This window comes from Caretta caretta, chromosome 7 (assembly GCF_965140235.1).
Source record: "Caretta caretta isolate rCarCar2 chromosome 7, rCarCar1.hap1, whole genome shotgun sequence".
In the NCBI taxonomy this organism is placed as follows: Eukaryota; Metazoa; Chordata; order Testudines; family Cheloniidae; genus Caretta; species Caretta caretta.
In genome coordinates this window covers 41,718,839-41,735,937 of record NC_134212.1, presented here as the reverse complement: position 1 = coordinate 41,735,937, position 17,099 = coordinate 41,718,839, and the positions used below count along the sequence as shown (strand labels likewise).

The 17,099-nt window shown below is 43.5% G+C and overlaps 1 protein-coding gene across 2 annotated transcripts in view; it reads right to left on the bottom strand.

Moving 5' to 3' along the window:
- Positions 1–17,099, bottom strand: part of CENPP (centromere protein P) — a 315,918-nt gene that overhangs the window by 235,564 nt on the left and 63,255 nt on the right. The gene's annotated exons all lie outside the window — the stretch shown is intronic.

Sequence of the window (17,099 nt, the reverse complement as noted above, 5' to 3'; positions counted from 1 at the left end):
CTGAGGAATATTGCTAGAAGCTATGGGATACCAGACAAGCTGATCAACGTAATAAGGAGTTTATACAATGGAAAGTAAGATCAGACATAGGCCTGGCTGAGTGAGGTGAATGGTTAAATATTGTGCCTGGAGTTAGCCAAGGGCGTGTGCTATTACCAATTCTCTTTGAATTAGTAATAGACTGTGATGAGGTGAGCAACAAAAGCCTCATGGATGGTGTAAAATGGGTTAGTGGAGACTAATTACACTATTTTGACTTTACTGATGACATTGCTTTACTAAGTATATTGTAGAATGAAACGAATGCCCTTACATCAGAGGTAGAACAGGAAGCAGCAAAAACTAGATTTGAAGTAACTGCAGAGAAAACCAAGATTACAAAGGCAGGAAACTGGACAATATACACAAATGTGTATCTGGATGGAAATCTAACAGGTAAGACTTCTGCTGTCTGCAGAGCATTATAACACTTGAAGGTGCAGTGATATTCATCTTACCCTTTAAACATATAATATTAACTTTAGTTTAACTTTGCCTTCATCCAAGCACATTTTATAAGGGAAGACAGGCTTATAGTCTTATAAGAACTAACAACAATTTTGGCTTTAAATAACCCTCAGAATCCTCCCTAAGCACTTTCATAGTCTCTTCGTTGGAGAAGCCATAGGAAACATTCTCTATAGATCCTGCTTTATTACTAATTGGCTTTTATCAACATAGGTGTCTTTTCTTTGCGCATTCAGCTCAATCATCCTATATTCTTCTTTCACCAAACCCCATATTGCATGACTATTTCTCTCTATCTTGTTCCTCTGAGGGGACTTCATTCTTTAAAATACTCGAATGGTGACTTGAAACCAAAAATCTTCAACTGAATCAGTGTATCTGGACTAAAAGAAAAGGATTACTTGTGGCACCTTAGAGACTAACCAATTTATTTGAGCATAAGCTTCCGTGAGCTACAGCTCACTTCATCGGATGCAGACTGTGGAAACTGCAGAAGACATTATATACACAGAGACCATGAAACAATACCTCCTCCCACCCCACTCTCCTGCTGGTAATAGCTTATCTAAAGTGATCACCCTCCTTACAATGTGTATGATCATCAAGGTGGGCCATTTCCAGCACAAATCCAGGTTTTCTCCCCCCCCCCCCCCATACACACACAAACTCACTCTCCTGCTGGTAATAGTTCATCCAAAGTGACCACTCTCCCTACAATGTGCATGATAATCAAGGTGGGCCATTTCCAGCACTGAATCTTGACCTTGTGCTAGCCGGACAAAGTGTGAGAGAAGTGAGACCACACTACAAAGTAATAAAATCTAATCAACTGCCACAGCACTATACAGAAAGCGTTTAATTTCAAAACTTGTATAAACAGACCTTTTAAGTGTTACCACTAGTGGCAATGCTTTAGGAACTAGGTGGAAAGCTGTTCCTTCAGAAGAATGACAAAGGGTATGTCTACACTTCAGTTAGACACCTGCAGTTGGCCCATGCTAGCTCAGGTTCACGCGGCTAAGCCTAAGGGGATGTTTAACTGTGGTGTAGACGTACGGGCTTGGGCTGCTGCCTGAGCTCTGGGACCCTCCCACTTTGCAGGTTCCTAGAGCCCAGGCTGAAGCCCGAACCTGAATGTCTACACTACGGTTAAACACCCCCTTAGTCTGAACCAGAGCTAGATGGTTCAGGCCCGCCACAAGTGTCTAACTGCAGTGTAAATATATCTATACTGCATATCTATACATATTCATTAATATTTATTTGGATTTACAAAATGCTAAAAAAAGGATGCCTGCCCATACGCTCTAGGTACTGTAGACTTTACTTAAAAATACATCATAGATAATACCCCGATATAACTTAAGTTCATCAGTATAACTCAACAAAATGTACAGTCAGCAAGCCCAGCACCTTCAAATCTCAAATCACCCTTCTCCTCCAACAATTCCCTCCCTTTCTCTGTGAATTATTCTCAAAATTCCTTTGTAAAAAGATGAGCTTCGCAGCATGCTCTGAAAGTCTTAGGCTCAGGCTACTTCAGACAAAGGGAGGAAGGGGGAATCGCATTCTAAAGGTATAGGACCCCCACAGAAAACTTGACCTCTAGGTTCCCCATAATTTTTCATTATATTTATATTTGCCACCCATCTTCCTGGAAGAGGTTCCTTTTCCAAAGAAAGGTTCCTTTGTGACTGCTTTCTGAGGGAGATATAGGCTATTTCTCCCGCAGATTGTTTTGGTTATTCACTATATATGCTACTGTGCATATACACTTTTACCAACAATTTGTATAGTTCATAACACTTTTCATATATTGTTTGATTGCCTTCCCTTATCTTCTATACAAACCTCTTTCAGACTTTGAAGAAACTTTCACAGAACAAACCTGCATCTGAACAATATTGGTTTTGGAACCATCTGTGCTGTTGTTCCACCTATCCACATCTGTGCTGTTGTTCCAGTAATCTAACCATTCATAATCTTGCTACCATCTTGTCAGCATTTTGGTAATAAAGAGGCCACCAATTCAGACAACTAACTTGATCCTAGTTTGTAAAGGGCTGTGTAAATAAAAAAAAAAACCTTATAACCAGTAGAAAAACAAAATAACCAGCACAAATGGACTAACATCCAATTCCAACATCTAATCCCAATTAAAATTTTAGTTGCTATACATTTTATCAATGTATTAATAAAAAACATTGAAATACCAATCAATAAACACCACAGTAGTGAATTTGGCAAGATTAAACTGTGTGCATCTGGAAAAAAAACTTACAAATTCTGGGGGGTGGGAAATATGCAATTTTGGAGTTTTTTTCTTAACTGGTAGAAGGATAACTTCAGCATTACAGAGACTTGGTACTAAGAACTAAGGCCTGAACTAATCAGACCACCAACACTGTTAATGAGGGAAAAGCTGTATTTCAGAAACAAAAAATAGAAAGGAATGAAGAAGCATGCTTAAGCTGGTTTCTAAAAAACACTTTCAGTTCTAGCTAGATTTAGCATCTTAGTCCTCTGAAGTACTCAAATGGTGTTTCATTGTTTATGTAATACTTTAGACTAATTATTCTGATTAAGTATAGTACTTATATACAAAGCTTCTACTGTTATATGTATTGCCATTTCCAAACCATATCACTGGCCAGCTGCTATGACAAAATCATGTTATTTTAATAACTTCTGCAATCACTCACAAAAATTCATATAAAAGGGATGCTGAGTGAGGTTTAATGTTTTATGCCAAATGTATGAATTTAGTAAGGTGTCAAATTTCAATGACCTACTTCAACTAAATGATTTTGACACTGTATGTTCCTAGGGCTATCCCACAAGTTTATGAGTGGACCTAACAGAATACAGTAGATTTATTTGTGTACGTATTGCATGAATGACTCACAGTGTCTATCAAGCACCAAGAAACTAAGTAATAATCTACTTTTCTTCCTTCCAAGTACAATGTTGCTCTAACTGCAGTATTTGCCAATATTATCCTTTACAGAATGTGTACAAGATGAAAGCCAAGGCCTCTAAGCAGCTGGAAAAAATATTTATAAGAGTTCTAAGTGAAGTGCAACAAACCTTCTAATACGTTGTTAAAAAGCAGGAATACATAAGAGCAGTAAATAAATATTACCATAATATAAAGCTAACAAACACACAAGTGTACATGAGTCTGAGGTGGTTTTAGGATAAAATCCCCAAAACAAAAACATCTGTCCTCCTATATGAATTGCTGCCATCATCGGTTACATCACATGTTGGACCAAAACTTCACAAAGGTCTGCTTTAGTGGTGGGCTTCAAATATGAATTGGGATAAATAAATTGTTTAAAGGGAAAAATTATATAGGGTATCTGCTGTGGTCTTTTCTATGAGGAAGAGTCACCAACACACACAGACAAAACAGAAATTCTACTTAGAACTAACCAATTCTGTTATCTTTGGCTCTTTGACAGGAATCTGAGTCACTGAAGTAAAAGAACATTCCATGACTCCAATATTGCCAATCCCAAGCATTCAAAAACCATGAATCAGACCCCCAAAAAACATCTGACCAGTTTAAAAAATTTATTTTTTGAGCGTGTGAGCTTTTGAAAGGAAACTGCATACCCCCAATTTGTGTATAATAATTGCATATTTCAAATTCGACTTTACTCATACAAAAAACTAACACAAAATTGCAGGCCACCTCCTGGCTGATCAAAAAAGGGTCTCCACTTGCTGTCTGAACTCTGGGGTGCAGGAAGTTGGCCTTATTTCCCTCTCCATCCCCCTCAATATCTCCCTTGTCTGTCTCTCCCATTTTCCTTCTTGGCTCCACCAGTTCTGTCTCCCACACTTGGTCTGCCACTCCACATTATTGTATACTTTTAGTTTCCCTCCTTTTCCCCCTAAAATCTCATACCCCTCATCCTCCCTCCTGTTTACCAACATTACAGTGTACCCCTATTTTGCTCCTCCATACTTTTGAACCTGATCCCATTACAGTTGCATGTGCAGTCTCCAAACCTCAGAGCCTAGCTAGAAGCTGTCTCTTGTGAAAGGCACTTGGCTTCAGTACATTGGAAAATTAGACTGTCATCTTTACTGGAGCTACTTCCATGAACCTCTGCAAAACTGTAGGGAAATGGAAGCCATCTTATTTAAAGGCAGCCTGTAACTTCAATACCACTGAAAGCAATCGAAAAAATGACCATTTTAAATACAGGCACAAGTCTACAACGATATTGACAGACATCAGAATATCAAGAAAAGCTTTTTTGAGGAGGAACAAAAATCAAACCTAATAAAAGAGACTTGATAAAATTGTGACAGTTCGCAATTTAGACTTGCATAGGGTGGATTGATTTAAATAACCAATTTTTATCATGATTTAAATCAGTAAGCAGGAATCCTTGACTTAAATAATTGATTTTAATCATGTTTTGCATTTGTACTTTTTAGTTATTTTCCCAAAGGTTAACTCTCATTGGTTACTAACCATTAAAACCTGTTGATTTCCAAATAAATATAGGTTTTGCACTAAATTGGGTGCTTTTTTTGCTAACCAGAGGGATACATTATATCTATACACTTTTACTTAAGTTATTATACAGCTTCTTACATTTATTCAGATTCTCAATTTTTTTATATTTTTATGATGTTAAGAAATGTATCATTCACCAATTTTTATTTACTAGTTAATTATTTTTTTATTTGTGGTTCATGTCAAGCTCTGTTTGGACAGAAATTCTAATTCAACTAAAATGCACAAAATATTTTTATTAAATAAAACTACTTTAAATGTGATGAATATATATGAAAAACGATTTAGAAGTTTATCAAAACATACTTTGCATTTAAAAAATAACATTTTTTTAAAAAAGCAAGTGTTATCTAGTTTCTGAACAGAAGTGGTTGTTGTTGCTCACCACATCTGTCAAGATTTTCGATTTCACTCCCTCACAGCTAGTTTTTATTCATGGATTGGAAGAGGAAAATAAGCTTTCCTCCTTTTCAACTCCCAAGTGGTTTCTTAACTTTGAATAAACTAGTCATGGTACTGAATTAGCTAAATCAACTGAAATGAAGAAAATATTTTCTCTGCTGTCAAAAGCTGGTTTAGTACGTCAAACTCGGATCCAAGTACTTGACCTTTGACTTCCACCAGTTCAGGGTTTGACTTTCTTGAAAACTTGGCAGCAATTATGTTCTGCTTAATATTGTTTTTTGTATTTAAAAGATTGTGTTGACTTATTATAAGTTTGGACCTAAATGCAGACTGTAGATTTCAAATTTAATTTTAAATATTTATTTTAACTACACCTGTATTTAACATAATTTTTTAGAAAAAAATCTGATGTAAATAAAAAAAAATTTAAATTCTAAATGATTTAATTTTATCCACCTTGGATAGCATAGCTTTTTATTTACCTTCTGTAGATTTTCTTCAGAAAGCTTTGGTCAATTAGACAGCAATAATTAAGTTTGTTCAGATTTGCAGGAAGGAACCCACATTCTACTTTTATAACTAAACAATGAACAAATAATGACTGATCAAACAATTTATTAAGTCAGCTCTAACAAAGATCAGGTGAAAAAATTCTGAACTTGCCTAGATACATGCAGAATATTTACTGCTTCTTGTGGATTTTCCAGGAATCCTTATACTACCCATCGTATCCACAAGCAGCCTGCTCATCTGAGATGTTTTGTTGTCCTTATTGAAATTCTGGAAGGTGGGTGGGCACAAGCCCACCCGCTTCTAAAGGCCCCTCCCCCAGCCATGTGGGAGGAGCCACTGAACCCGGGACTCAGCTAAATACGGGAGACAGCTAAGAAACAACAGGGCAGGGAGTAAAGGTCACAGGTTCAAAACTAGGAATCCAGAACTGAGCAGAGAACCCCGGACAGCACCCACTGCTCCTCAAAGGTGTCTGGGGAGCCAGTGGACGCCGCCCAGAGGAATTCTGCCTGGAGACATGAGACAAAGGAGGAACAGAAATAGGCCCCACAGTCACAGAGCCCCTCCCCGTCTAACATCCTCCCCCTAGGATTATAGATAGCCACTTTTGGCCAGGGCCAGGAGGAGGTTGATGAAGAGATCTCGCGACTTTGTGGGGCCACAGACAGGCTGCGCAAATATGAAATGGTCTGGGGAGAAGTGCAACCAGAATCTCAACAGGAGGTTCTGGAGGAGCCAGAATAGGGGCTGCAACCTGATGCATTCTAGATAGGCATGTGCCAGCATTTCCCCTCACATCACAAAAGGGTCAGGCATCAGGGATGGGGGTGAACCACGCCAGGTAAGCGCCCATGCTCACAGCTCCACTGAAGGAGCGGACAACAGATATCCCCGGCAGGCCGTGGAACCAGGGTGGAATATAGGTTGGGAAACTGGGGTTCTTCACCCTCTGCAGGTGATAGTAGGTCCCGCCACTTGGCATCGGGGCAGAACATGAGGGTGAGAAAGTGAAACATGTGGAGCATGAGCGTGTAAAGAGCGAGCACTCTTGGTGCAGTTTGGAAATAAACCGGCTCCAGGGCCAGCTCGGGTTATGGAAGGGAGAGGGTTAAGAGGGCTTGCGGGGCAGGAGCCCAATGAAAAAGTCCAGAGGACCTGGGGTGAAGGGCAGGCAGGGAGAACCCTCTCGCAGGACCTGCTCCAGGAAAACCCGAGAGTTGGGCGATAAGGCTGCCCCACCTCCTGGAGTATACACGGGGGGTGTGAAGGATGGAGAGCCCCATGCGCTGACTGAGCACTCAGAGATCCACCCAGTCCCCCATCATAGTCCAGGAGGTCTCAGATTTTGGTGGTTTCTGCCAGGACCAGCTTCAGGCACACCGAGGAGGACTCCACCACCTGCACACGAAGATGGGGTTTGTGTAGCAGGGGCTCCACGAGGAGGTCTGCCCCCTCGAGGGCCACCATGGACCTGATCGCCGAGAGCAGCTTCCAGGTCCAAAGGAGGTCCTGGTAGAAGACTGGCTGCTCAGAGAGGTTTCGTGGAAGACCCCTCAGATGGAGAAAAAGAGCTGCCAGTTGTATCGGAGCCCTTGGAGGTGGTGGAGGAAGGCGTGTGCCAAAATGCTCCACGCCGGACTGCCTGAGCTGTAAAGGAGTCTCCACAGGGCCTGGAGGCAGAAGACATGGACCGAGGCAGACCAGGTCCTGTCCTCCCTCCTCCAGGGGAAGACTCAGAACCCCTGTAGAGATCCAGTGCAGTCCTGGCCAAAAGAACTCCAGAGCTAACCTCTGGAGCTGGGCCAGGATCCCTGGGGCCGAGCTCAGGGTGTTAAGCCGGTGCCAGAGCACGAACAGGACTAGCTGGTTAAACACCAGTGCCCTCCCCCAGAGGGAAAGGTACCAGAGTAGTCCTGTCCATCTCCGCAGCCAATCACCCACCCTGGCCTCCAAATCCTGCCAGTTCTCTGGTGAAAGATGCGTGGGGAAAAGGTAAATGCTAAGATAGAGCAGTGGACCCACGCTCCACCAAATGGCTTGAAGCTCGGGTGGGAGGGAGCTCATCTGTCACCCATCCCCAACCATCAGGCCAGAGCTGTTGACCCAGGCGGAGGAGGCCGCTGACTAGATCACCCGGGTCCTGGACCACAAAGAGCACATCATCGGCGTACATCGACAGGACCAGCCACAACTCCAGCTCCTGAAGCACCAACCCCGTCAGCCTCCGGAGGAGGAGTCAGAGGAAGGGCTCAATCGCCAGAGTATACAGCTGGCCTGACAGTGGACAACCCTGATGTACCCCTCACCCGAAGCTGACCGGTTCAGTCAGGGTCCAGTTGAGTCTGACCAAACACTCCGCAGAGGCGTACAGCACCTGGAGAAAACCCACAAAGTTTTGTTCTCATCACGACAAATGATAAGTGATTAAATAAAATGTCAAAACTGCATCTTCAAATATACTGCATAGAGAGCTGTTCATGAGCATGTTATGTCTATTTGGAGCAGCAAGTGAGAGCGTACACAAGTGATTTTCTGGTCATCAACAGCCCGAATTGCTGCTCTAACTGTGGTCTTATTGATTACTGACCACTTGAATGGTATTCTGCAAAGGTCTTTGAAGATGTTCTAACATTAAAGAGCCTCCTCATGAGCATGAATTTGAGAGATGTCCAGAATCCTAGAAAATAAATAGCTTCTGATCAGAGAAGATTACAGCTTTCTTAGGCCAAGACCTGCACTTTAACATCCCTTCCTCATCTCCATATCTTAAATGAGGTTGTTATGTAAATGACCGCTCTGCACTTTTAAGCCGGGGGGGGAGGGGGGGAAGGGGCGCGGGGGGTGTGTGTGTGAAGAGGTATTTGGCTGGCTGGCCAAATGAAGGGAACAGTGCTTTATGGCTGGGGGAGGAGGGAAGATGCAAAGGGGACAGCGTGGTCGCTGACTCATCGCCTAGGAATGCAGGGTTTTAAAGGGGCAGCCCTGCATCTGAAGCTCCCTTTTATACGGAGCAGTCTGACGCAGGACCCACCCTCCCTCCCCTTTATGTGACAATAAATCTGTTGGAGGGACTTGGATGGAAAAAGGTAATTACAGAATAAAAATGAGGCTACCTGCACTGTACACTTTTATCTGCCGGGTAGTCCCAGACATCAAATAATAAAGTTGCAGCCTAATAATACCCATGTCAAATATCTCCTGTCATTCTTTCAGTATAGCCAGATGCATTCCCCAAAAAAACTCAGCATATCTAATCCCTGAACTGCCTCCACTCTTAGCACTCCTAGAAATTTTTCCAGAAGGACACAGAAGATATATCTAATATTGAAATCTAATACTTTGAGCTCAAGCCCTTAGCATACAGTATTTTGCATCCTAGAATTCTTCCTCTGAACTGTTGCTGCTTGAGTTTGACTGTAGTGTGACATGAAAGTATGGATGGAACTCCAAGTTGCTACTCTGCAGATGTTTTGCAGTAGAATGTCAGATAAGGATGCTGTGGAGGTGGCTTGTGCCTACATGGAGCGAGCTGTGAGATGCCCAGCAGGGGGAAGCATTGCTAATTTATAGCATGCTAAGATGCACCCCAAAACTCATTGCAAAATCCTCTGTGCGGATATGACTTGTCCCCACGCCCTTTCTGCAAGGGCAATAAAGAATCTTTGGGATTTTCTGATGGGTTTGGTTCTCTCCAGGTAGAATGCGGGGCATGCCTGATATAGAGGGAGTGAAGTCTCTTCTCCTTGGAAGAAGCATGGGGTTTTTGGAGAGATACAGGTAAGTGTGCTGATTGATTGATATGGACCTCTGACACAATCTCGGGGAGGAATCTGGGGTGTAACCTAAGGAAACCTTCTCCCTGTGAAATACTGTATAAGGAGAGTCTGTCATCATGGCTCCCAGCACACTGACCCTTCTCACTGAAATGATAGCTACTAAGAATGCCACCTTCGTGGACAGGTGAGTCATGGCACATGTTGCCAGTAGTTCAAAGGGTGGGCCTGTGAGTGTTGAAAGGACATGGTTAAGGTCCCATTGAGGGATAGGTTTAATGACGGGTGGGAAGGTTCTGATCAATCTCTTCATAATCGAGCCATGGTCAGGAGTGAAGATAGAACATCCTTCCATCAGGGAGAGGAAGGCACTAATTGCAGTTAAGTGTACTCGCAGTGAACTAAGGGCAAAATCTGAGGTGTTTAAGAGGAGAAAACAGTCTAAAGGAACTGGAATGACCATGGTATAAGGGGTATGCTGGTAGCAATGTGCCCAGGCTGAAAGGCACAGCCATTTAGCTAGGTACCAGAGTCTAACAGAATCCTTCTGGCTTTGGGTTAGGATTTCATGAACAGAGGTGGAGCATGAGCATTCTATGTCTATCACCCATCCAAATGCCAGGTCTTGAGGTGGAGTGGGCTTCAGTTGGGGTGATTGACTTTCCCCCTTGTCCTGAGTAAGAAGGCTGAAATACAAGACCTTGATAGGAAGGCATTTGGACAACATTAGGAGTTCTGTGAAATGGAATTATGTGAATAATGTGTTGCCAATTTTTTAAAAGGGCTCCAGAGGTGATCCCAGCAATTACAGGCTGGAAAGCCTGACTTCAATCCCAGGCAAACCGGTTGAAGCTATAGTAAAGAACAAAATTATCACAGACATAGATGAACATAATTTGTTGGGGAAGAGTCAACATGGATTTTGTAAAGGGAAATCATGCTTTACCAATCTACTAGGATTATCTGAAGGGGTCAACAAGCATGTGGACAAGGGGGATCCAGTGGATATAGTGTACTTAGATTTTCAGAAAGCCTTTGACAAAGTCCCTCACCAAAGGTTCTTAAGCAAAGTAAGCAGTCATGGGATAAGAGGAAAGGTCCTCTCATGGATTGGTAACCGGTTAAAAGATAGGAAACAAAGGGTAAGAATAAATGGTCAGTTTTCAGAACGGAGAGAGGTAAAGAGTGGTGTCCGTACTGGGACCAGTCCTAATCAACATATTCATAAATGATCTGGAGAAAGGGGCAAACAGTGAGGTGGCAAAATTTGCAGATGATACAAAACTACTCAAGACAGTTAACACCCAAGCAGATTGTGAAGAGCTCCAAAAGGATCCCTCAAAACTCAGTGACTGGGCAACAAAATGGCAGATGAAATTCAATGTTGATAAATGCAAAGTAATGCACATTGAGAAACATAATCCCAACTAGACATATAAAAAGATGGGGTCTAAATTAGCTGTTATCCCTCAAGAAGGAGACCATGGAGTCATTGTGGATAGTTCTCTGAAAACATCCACTCAATGTGCAGTGGCGGTCCAAAAAGCGAACAGAATGTTGTGAATCATCAAGGGATAGATAATAAGACAGAAAATATCATATTGCCTCTATATAAATCCATGGTACGCCCACATCTTGGGAACACAGCGTGCAGATGTGGACGTCCCATCTCAAAAAAGATATATTGGAATTGAAAAGGTTCAGAAAAGGGCAACAAAAATGATCAGGGGTATGGAACGGCTTCCTTGTGAGGAGAGATTAATAAAACTGGGACTTCTCAGCTAGGAAAAAAGACGACTAATGGGGGATATGATAGAGGTCTATACAATCATGATTGGTTTGGAGAAAGTAAATAAGGAAGTGTTATTTACTCCTTCTCATAACACAAGAACTAGCGGTCACCACATGAAATTAACAGGCAGCAGGTTTAAAACAGACAAAAGGAAGTATTTCTTCATACAACACACAGTCAACCTGTGGAACTCTTTGCCAGAGGATGTTATGAAGGCCAAGACTATAACAGTGTTCAAAAAAGAACTAGATAAATTCATGGAGGATAGGTCCATCAATGGCTATTAGCCAGGATGGGCAGGGATAGTGTCTCTAGCCTCTGTTTGCCAGAAGCTGGGAATAGACGAAGGGACGGATCACTTGATGATTACCTGTTCTGTTTATTCCCTCTGGAGCACCTGGCATTGACCACTGTCGGAAGACAGGATACTGGGCTAGATGGACCTTTAGTCTGACCCAGTATGCCTGTTCTTATGTTCTAACGGTCTGGATCAGTTGGGTGATGGTGGCTTTCTCACACCAGATCTTCCATATAACTTGTGGTAGCAGAGGGATGGGAGTAAAGGTGCATCTGCCTAGGAGAGCATCTCTCTCAGAGTCTTGGTCTATGGCTCCCCTGGACCGCAACATGGGAAGCTTCTGTTCGCCTGGGACGCAAAAAGGTCTCATAGTGGAGTTCCCCATTGTGCAACTATGATGGTTAAGACTGTGTCATCGATCACGCATTCAGAATCTGCAGAAAAGCTTCTGCTCCGTAAGTTCGCCAGGAAGTTCTGAACATTTGAGAGGTATGTGGCCTGGTGATATAATTTCTGATACACCAGTTCCAACGTCTGATTGCTTCCAGGCAGAGGGGACAAGACCTCACTCCTCCCTGTTTGTTTATATCACTATGGTGATAGTGTCTGACATTATCTGTATGTGGAATGAGCGTATGAGGGAAGAAAGGCCTCGTACGCCAAGCAGATTGCACTTAGCTCCAGTAATTTTACATGTAGCCTGACCTCTTGGGGGCTCCATGTACCGGAGCAATGTAGCAGTCCAAGTGAGCGCCCCATTTTGTAAGGAAGGCATCCATCAAAATGGTTGCCCTTGGCATGGGAGGCTTTGTCTGGGTTGGATCACCAAGTGAGAATTCTGGAGGGAATGGTGACTTGGGATTCTATGATCCCTGCTCAGTCAGTAGTTCAAGTGGAACCAAGTTTGTAGGCACCACAGGTGGAGTTGCAGGAAAGATGTCACATAGGTACAAGCCTAACATGGAGAGGCACCAACGTCCCATGGTTTGAGGTTCGCAGATGATGAGAGAGATCATGTGGGTCATCGCATAAAATCTGTCTTTGGAGAGGAATGCTCTCACAGACATTGAGTCCAGCAGCGTGCCTATAAAGTTATTGTCTTTGTAGGTGACAAAACAGATTTGTCTTCATTTATGCAAACACTTAAGGTGACAAGGAGATGCTGAAGAAATTGTTACTGACATAACCTCTTGGCGAGATTGGCCTACAAGGAGACAGTCATCCAAGGTATGGAAATTCTGTATATCCCTGACATCTAATCTGGGACTCTACCACAGCAAAAACTTTCAGGAATGCCCTATATGCTGTCGAGAGTCCAAAGTGAAGGATGTGGAACTGGTAGTGCTGTTGGACAGCCATGAAACGTAAGACCTTTCTCTGTGATGTGAATGTCCACATGAAAATATGCATCCTTCATGTTGAGAGCTGCAAACCACACTCCCTCCTGAAGAGAGGGGATTAAAGGTGCCAGTGTTGTCATCATGAATTTCAACTTTTGGATAAAGACGTTGAGCTGCCAAAGATCCAGGATAAGATAGCCTCCAAAGATGACAGAGGAGAAGTAGGTGGCAGCGGTGGCGGTACATGGATCTTGATGTGTATGTCAAAAATGTCCTCTGGCCTGTGGTTGGGAAAGGTTGGAGTGGTGGAGTGAGCCGAGAAACAGGACCTCTGAATCCACTGTCACTTAGGAAGAGGTTCAGGTGGATGCTAGGAGTTTGGGATACGCAAAGGGGGTAGTTGTGGTTGAAAGGGATGTTTCCGGTATTTCTTCCAGGGGGCTGGAGTTTAAATCCCCAGAGTTTGCAGGGTGGATCCTGAGTCTTTTAGAGAATATAGAGATTCATCTGTCTTTTCATTTAAAAGGTTGGAGTAGTCGAAGCAGAGGTCTTTGATAATATTTTGGATCTCTCCAGGGAAGCCCAAGACTGAAGTCTCAAGGCACTTTGCATGACCAGTCCTGTGGACAGAGATCTGGATGCTGTATCAGTGACCTAAACCACAGTCTGTGGAGCCACCTTTGTACCAACTTCCCGTTATCCGGAGAGGACTGGAATTGGGCTCAGTCTTCCATGGGTAGCTTGTCTTTAAATTCGACAAAACTAGTATGTGTGTTAAAATCATATTTTGCTAATAAGGCTCGGTAATTAACAATATAAAATTGGAGGCCCACAGAAGAGAAAACCTTCCTACCTAATAGGTCCAGTCTCCTTGACCCCTTATCTGTTGGAGGAGATTTTTGGTAATGTGGCTGAGCTCCCTCTGTAGCCACTTATATCACCGACGAATCAGAAGCAGGATTAGAAGCGTCTTTCTGCTCTTTTTTGTGTAGGGGCACAAGATGCTAGTGTGTGCCAAACAGTTCTGGTTGGTTCTAATATGATCTCACTGATTGGGAAGGCCACCCTGGTCAGTCCCTGTGGTTGTAAGATGTCCAGAAGTCTATGTGGAAGGTTCTGTACCTCCTCTAGAGGGATTCAGTGACACTCTGCAACAACTCCTGATATTGACAGTGGTCATCCAATGGAGAAGGCAACAAAGAAGTGACCGCGTCATCCAGGGATGATGAGAAGGCTCTCAGTGGAACCAGCGGAACTGGCTGACAAGAAGGGGAGGAGTGGTACAACTCCTGAGAGGGATCCAGGCACTTGCCATAGGGGTCCCAAGGGCCCCAAAAAGGCATGAAGGAAGGATGCACCAGCTGTGGTAGCCCCCATGGGAATCAATATGAGGTGTCCATACTAAGGGTCGTAGCCAGAGGAATAGTAATGTCTTGGCTGTCTGCCAGGACTCCTCTGCCTTCGGGGAGACACGGATACAGCTACCTCCTCTGATTCCTCCGACGGTTCCACTGATAATGGCAGAACCATTGGTACCAAGGCGCTCCAGCCCAGAAGATGGAGATGGGGTCTCTCCTGAGACAACAGCGCTGATCCCTCCTCTGTGGTAAGGACGTCTCTCAGGAGGGCAGGGTCTGAAAGGAGTGGAGACTGCGGATAGACGAAGAAGATACCCCTGGCATTACAAAGGTCTCTGCATGGCCCAAAGTCTGAGGAGTTCCAGTAGAGAGACCTGACAGGCCCAGTTCAGCTCGCCAGACGTCCTATGGATAAACGAGCCAGCAAAACGAGTCCAGACCTGCACTTGTGGATGGGACAAGCGAGTGTCTGTCTTTGCATCCTGGTACCGCAGTCACTGTCAGAACCAGCACATCCCTCTTCTGCCATGCCTTACCCTCCAGCCTGGAGTTCTTTGGCAGAGCCAGTTCCGTGAGTTCCATATGCGACATCTCACCTGATCTGGGCTGGCTTGGAGATTTGGACAATCCACTGTGGGGCTCTATACTTACACCCATGCGAGTACCTCTTGCTCTCATGGGGAGACATGTGTGATGAGTCCTTGGGATTCAATGGTAAGGGCTCTGCTCTGAGGCTCATGCTTGGAGGGGCACTGCTGGTCAGCTGAGGCCAATGTATGTGGGAGGGGTCTCCTGGGCCTGGGTCCAAGTGGGGCATCATAGCCTCTTCCATTAGCAACTTTTTCAGTCAGAGCTCCTGGGCCTCTCTAGTTCTGGGCAGGAAGGATTTGCAGATACTGCACTTAGCGGAGATATGTGCCTCCCCAAGACAGAATAGGCATTGATAATGCTCATTGCTGAAGGACAAGGAGCAAGAGCAGGAGACGCAGTTTTTCAATACCAGGACCCTGGGCATAGTCCCAGGACCAGGAAGATTTCCCCCCAGCTGGGCAGGTATGCTATTCAGTACTAAACTTTATACTAACTAAAATTCTTAAGATATAAACTATTTCCAATTAATTTTTTACAAGTCCTGCAACAGCAAAGGAGGACACAATTCCAACTCAGGCCATGCAGTGCGAAGAAGGAACTGGAGACGTGTCACCTAAACTGCCTTATACCCTAAAATGGGCGCATGAGGAGAGCTGCTGCGCATATGCAGGTTAATGGACACTGCTTTGAAGACATTTCTGGACTCGGGCGCATTGTGCGCATGCTTACGGATGTGTGGAATACATAGAATCATAGAATATAAGGGTTGGAAGGGACCCCAGAAGGTCATCTAGTCCAACCCCCTGCTCGAAGCAGGACCAATTCCCAGTTAAATCATATAGGGACTATTGCTTGAAGGAGAACAGGAAGCTCCAACCCTTAGCACAGCTGGTGAGATGAAAATGAGAAAGAGTCAACGTGGTCCTGCCCCTTAATCCCTAAGTTGCAAGCATGAAGATGTATAGGGCACATGCACCACCCCAATGGTATTGCTAGCAAAAGTCTCAGACTCAAGTGCACTGGGAGCACATAAACCTACAGTGGAGTAAACGTTTTTTACTTGCAGTTGTTCCAATTCAGAGCCCAATTTCCACAGCTACTGTGTTAAGCTTCTGCTCATCATACTTTTTCTGTTGCGGAACATCTGTATACAAAGTGAACTGTGAAGGTGGAGTAAAGGGAGAGGGCCTTTAAGAGTCACCATATTGAGTACTGAAGACCCAACACTGTTATCTCCTACAGGACAATCAATGGAGTAGTCCACTAGCAGCAGCCTACATTAGAATGCTAAGGAACCTAATCTGGCCCATTAGTTCCGAGGTCAAGACAATACAACAGAGTCCACCTGCCACAAAGGGATTAAAGGTGATCCCTGACTTCAGCCTGAAAGTTATTTCAGCTTTATGTTATAACAGCGATTCTGATTCAAGATGCTCCGACTCCAGCCCAGGTTTCATAACATACTAGGAATGTGATTATGGTATGACAACTGAGATCATATCTAGGACATTTTGCCTCATTTGCATATAGAAAGAAGTCAACAGACATTTTTAAAAAACAAATCACGTTTCTGAGTGGTGAATGGCTATAAACTGCAGAAATTTAAAAGCAGCAGATGTTGCATATAAAAATATTCATTTCCCCACTGAGAGCTTCAGGACAAACATCTGGTTTCTTAACAATAAAGTAATTACAAAAATATGTCACCTCCATCCCCAATAGGTTCACCCTTTACGCCCAGTGTTAATATATTCTCAACTGATAGAGCTTCCAAGAAAACTGGTAGTCTAAATGAAAAGGGGAATATAACTTTGTACTTTGCCAAAAACGTGTTGTTGTTTTTTTTGCTGTATGTTTTTTAAAGACTCAAAAAAGCAACTTTGCAAACTTTAAAGTCAGTCATCTGGTTCCCATTTACCTTGACTGCCAAAAATATATAACAATTAAAAGGACAAAAAAAGGTATGCAACAGACATTTAGAAAACTGG